Source organism: Phaenicophaeus curvirostris, chromosome Z (assembly GCF_032191515.1).
Source record: "Phaenicophaeus curvirostris isolate KB17595 chromosome Z, BPBGC_Pcur_1.0, whole genome shotgun sequence".
Classification (NCBI taxonomy): Eukaryota; Metazoa; Chordata; class Aves; order Cuculiformes; family Cuculidae; genus Phaenicophaeus; species Phaenicophaeus curvirostris.
In genome coordinates, this window is record NC_091431.1 from 35,048,288 (window position 1) to 35,053,785 (window position 5,498).

A 5,498-nucleotide genomic window follows, 5' to 3' on the forward strand; every position below is an offset into this window, starting at 1 on the left:
GACGGCTATTGCCTTCCCCCCTTTTCCTTGAGACTGAGTCAATTCCCTCCTTACATCCTGTCATAATGGCCCTTACATTCTTCCCTTTTCTTTGCATAATGGCCCTTACAGAGTCAGTAGTTGTTTGGTAGGCAGATGGTCAGTGTCCAGCTGTACTGAATGCCGTTAGGGGAATTACTCCAAAAGTGGCAGTCCTAAAACTTGCTGACTCTAGGGTTTGCTGACCTAGGTATAGCTTTAGAGGTGCAGCACGATAAGAAATAATGGATTTGGTTTTTTTTTCCTGACCTACCTGTTAAGAATTTTATGTTCTGTGCCTCTGAAAAGCCCATCCACACTTGCCCTTTCCTCTCAGCTCATAAGTCTTTTCTCAAACTGTTTCTTTCATATTGCTGGCTGCTGGCTGGCCCTCACCATTTTGTCTTCAATCTGTCCTCACCATTTTGAGACTTCTCTGTTCCTCCCATTGCCAACCCTAACTTCTCTCATATCCTTCATTCTTTTATATCATACTGTCTAGTTAATTCATTTTTTTTGCTGTCATATGGCCTTTTTTGGCGACCCATGTGTTCAAATCTGGCAATTTCAATTTCAGAGGTGATGAGGTGCCAGAAAAAGGTATGTTTGGAAGGTACTGGCTTGAGAGGAGGTTCCTTGATCTTAGTTCCAGCGTTGATCTCAAACTTGGCTTGAAGTAGCAAGAAAGACTGTGCTTCCTTTCTAAAAAGGAGAAAAAATATATTTAGTCATACTAAACAAAGCCTGTTCTCTCAGATACTTCATACCCCTCTCCATGCTGTTCCATCTAATTGGGTGGCATTCTATGTCATCTCTATAGGGATACCTGTTCCTTACAGCTGCCAAGAATCATCTCCAGAGGCTAAGGATCCATGTCCTTTTCCAAAGTCCTTAGTTAATTCATCCACTTCTGGTTAGCGGTCCAATCTGCATGATTTCGGTGTCAGTTCCATTGTCCCAGCACTGGAGCAACCAGGAAACTATTGGCTCACCCTGATGACAGCTTATATATTTTCTTAGAAGTCGCAGTTCCTTCACAGATGAGATTTCAATGATTTCATCTGGTTTTGATTGTCCTGAATTATTATTCTGCTGATGCTGTGATGGCATTAATTTTGAAGGACCTCTTTGTTGTGGAGGATTTAATGGTCATACAGAACTCAACAATTGTAAAAGACTTGGTGATTGTGAAGTAGTTGGAGGTGGCAAAGGATGTTACAGTTGCCATGGACCTGGTAATGGTGTAGGACTCAATGATCATGATGGACCTGGCAATGATGTGGGACCTGAAGGCTATGATGAAGCCATGCAGGACTCGATGGTCACGATGGACTTAGCAGTTGTTCAGGACATGACAGTTGTGATGAACTTGGCAATCATGCAGGATTCAATGGTTGTGATGGACTTTCTGGTTGCTGTGAAGGACCCTCTCCCAGGTCTTCCTCTTGCTTTGGAATAGGAGCTGTTTATTCTTCACCCTTATCACCATCCTCATCCTTGCTAACTTTGTGTTCAAATTTTTTCTCCTCCTCTCCTGAGGTTTGCTTGTATTTCCTGTTCTTCGCAGGAGCATCTGACACCAGTATGGAGTCAGTAAGCCAATTCACAGTAGTTATGCAAGTATTTGATGTAAATGGATCTAATTCATATTGAGTGGCTGATTCTCTGATAGCCTTCAGCACAGCTACGGGGTTTGTGGCCACTGACACAGGTTCAGGTTGAGTTGCTGTTTGCCTAGCTGCTATGCCTGAGAAAGCTGTTGCTGTCGCTGTAGTTGTGGTGCTTATTAAGGCTGGTGTTGTCTGTGTAGCAATGGTAGCAATGGCTTTTTTTTTTTTTCCCAGCAACCCTGTCTGCTATCTAAGTTATCTGGGCAAGTTAGGTTAACAGATGTTCTAAAGAGGTTTGGAGAGGTCCGATTCAGTTTGGTTCAGCCAGATCAGCCACATGTTGCGCACCAAATAACTGTTATGGTTCAGGCTCACCTGGCTGAATTTTGGCATCTAAAACTGTGCACTTAATCTCCCAAAATCTCTTCTCCCCACACACCGTGCAGGGAAAGGGGAGAGGAAAATGAGAGGAAGAAGATGAATGGGTTGGAAATTAACACATCAACTTCAATGAAAAAAAAAAAAATAATAGAAAAGAAATAAAATATATACAAATAGATTGTGCCCATACTCCTTGATCCCTTGATGACATCTGTATGTATAAAAGCAGATATGAAGGAATGGGTCCACGGCTAGGAGGGAGCTGGTCTCGGGAACTGAATTCAAAAACACATGTAGCTGGGATCAGGAATAACCAGAAAAACAAGGTCCTCATTGGATGTTGGCCATTGCAGAGGAGAGAGACCCTTGTCATCTCTCAATTTTATACCAATTGTGATGTATATGGGATGGAATTCCCTGTTGGTCAGTTTAGGCTCACCTGCCCTATTTGCCCCTCCTCGCAGGTGCTGCCCCTTTTCTGCCAGCTTGAGGATGGCCCTGGTTAAGTATAAGTGTTGGTCTTTTTGCATACCAATGCCCTGTGTTATTTTTTTAGAGAAGAACACTCTCAAAAACATGCAGCTAGTTTTCAGAGAATGAAGTTACTTACAGCAGCTGAATTAGTTACAAAATTGACTCTAATTTGGCTCAAAACATGACAAACTTCAGTTGTCACATTTTGTGTCCTTAAGGTTCTCTTTGTTGTATTTCAGAAGTTTCCTACTTTCCTTTGAATGCTCCAATTTTTTTATTTTTGCCTGAGCATTTGGCAAGAAAAAACAAGCTGCCCACAGTTGAACCCAATGCTGATGTCTAATCAGATCAAAATGCAATAGTTAGTTTGCTTGTTACATGATTCTCAGAACTAAATTTCTAATTTCAAGGTGTGCATCTTCCAACAGTATTAAATAAATGGTACTTCCCCTTTTGTATTGCAGGTGAGTTGTTTTACAAACACTCATCCTCCGCCGCCCCCCTCACCTTTGGGAGGAGGAAGGTCTAGTTTCCTGCCTACTTCTTTTCCCCAGTCAGCTCCTCCCCAAGGTCTATCAAGGGTGGAACACTAGGGGTTGGTTTGAAAGTGACCCTTTGTCCAGACCACTTCTGCATAATTTGTCCTAATTTTTGAGTCGGGAGTCCATCCATCAAGTCCTGAGGAATGCCTTTCTGAAGCCCTAGTTGCCACAGTCCCTGTCAAGGTAGGGGTCTCTCTCTCCCAGAATTGTGACATCGAGGTGACTCTGAACCTTGGCTCTTCCTCATGGATGATTGTCACCTACAAATTTGTGCTGCAGCCCATACGACCCTGGTTTTGATTCTTTGGGACAATCCACCAATGGGGCCATATTTTCTCCCCAAATTAATCAATTCCTGGGCTACCTCTCCTCATGTCCATACTTTCCTTCCCAGCTGCTGATGGTCAGGGGTCACTATCCCCTCCAGAGTGGCCATCATTCTTTCTGCATTGGGGGTGTTTTGAGTCTTCCCTTGCAACTGAATGCCAATGGGTTTCAGGGAGTCAGGAAGTCCTCGTATCAGGGAAGTCATCCTCTCTGGGTCCACAGGCATCATCATCAGGGAGCCCTGGTTAGGCTTGAGCTCCCGATCATACATCATCTGTGTGCAGACAGGTTGCCTTCTGCACACTTTCCACTAACTGATCCACCATACCTGTTATGGCAAGCGGATCTCCCCTCTCCAAGGGGTTCAGCCCTCTGGCCCAGTACGCACGTCTCTGAGTCAATGACCATGGGGCTCAGCGGTCGCTGGTAGTTAGAAATACACCTGGACCCCAATATCCTTCTGCTTCTTTCTCTGACGACAAAATTGCATCCCCTCCTGACAAAGACACTCTCCACACATACTCTGTCTCTGATTCTTTTGCAGACCTTGCAAAATCTTTTTTCAGCTTTGCAAATTCAGTTGCTGTAATTGGGACTTCTTTAGTGATAACTTGAGGGTGGTTATCGCTATCGTCCTTGTACACAAACTCTGTTTTAACCAGCAGATACATATGGGGGAGGCTTTCTACAGTTTCTTTTGCCTTCTGTAAAGCTCCTTGGGGATAAATTTGCCGTATCCCCTTCTCCAAAGGCTCCACTTCTGCCTCCACAAGTGTATCCGTCTCGCTCAAAAGTTGCTCCCTCGACTCGTCCTTCAGTATCACATTTTGGTTCCTTTCCTCCTCTAGCAATTCCTTGGATTCTTTCAGTTGTTCCTGCAGAGTCTGCATGACCATCTGCAGGGAGTCTATTATTTTATCAGCTTGACAAATATCTGCTTTCTCTCTTCCACCACAGCTGTCAGACTCACTCCTAACACTGCACAAATTATAGCTTTTCCTTTCCCCCTCCTAACCTTAGCTGCAATACCCTTATCCTATCCACCATACTCTGTGGTTGAAACCAGCGGTTTTTCACCCAATCTTGTCCCTGGAGTAAGGGATCATATAATTTATCTATTCCTTCAGCCCATGAAGGCGCATTATCACAAACATCGGCTGCCTTCTAGGCGGCCATTCTTTTTCCTTTTCCTGGTACAAAAGGGGTTATCATCCTAAGAGGGTCACACCTTAATGTCAGATTTCCCCTTTTCTCTCCCAAGAGGCTAGATCTGAATCTAGCACAAAAGCAATTCAAAAGGGGTTTTCATCCTGAGAGGGCCACACCTTGGTATGCAAGTTTCTCCTGTTCACTCTCAGGAGGTTGCATCTTACTCAAACACAAATGTAATATCATTGTCCGCTCTTCCCCCATTCACTCTCAAGAAGGCACAACTTAATATAACACAAAGGGGGTTATTTCATCCTGAAAGGGTTGCATACAGCAAGATAGTACAGCACTCTCTTCTCGAGGGATCCTGCTGACTACGCCAAAAAATTGTCCTCATCCAATATAGGGGAGGGTTTTCAAACGATCCCAAGAGTGAGATTAAGACAAAAATGAGGTCAGATGTCGTACAATCTTGTGAGCTTTATTTTCTAGAACAACTGATAACAGCAACAGGACAGAGAGGAAAAGAAAGGAAAAGTCAGAATTCCTAAGCAAGAAAATGGTAGAGGTGTAGCTAATTACCACCACCATGAATCCAGCAATGTACCGTTGGCTTGGTCTCAGTGCAGGTGATGGTGCTCCAAGTTCCAAGAAAACAAGGGGAAAACACACACCAACGGAGGAGGAGGAGGCCCCTGATTTATCGCCCCAGTCCTCATGATTTCTCCGAAAACTCCGCCCAATTCCACGGAACATTGTCCTCTGTGCACGCATGCCCAGGTGTTCATGGTGGTCCTCTCCACCTGGCTCCAGCGCAAGTGTGTCTTGGTAGGCACTGCCAAGGACGTTGTTGTTCCAGCTTCGGGCAGATATCGTGGTTTTCACTGGGGGCAGTTTGTCACGTTCAGAGCAGTGACAGGATGTTGTGGTTGGCAGCAATGTTGAGACAAACAGTCCAACACAGTATCTTACACTTCCCTTGTCGGCTCACTCACCA

The 5,498-nt window shown here is 44.5% G+C and overlaps 1 pseudogene; it reads right to left on the minus strand.

The window, feature by feature from the left end:
• Positions 1-494: 494 nt before the first annotated feature.
• On the minus strand, positions 495-5,275 carry LOC138733461 (uncharacterized; annotated as a pseudogene).
• Between the last annotated feature and the right edge of the window lie 223 nt (positions 5,276-5,498).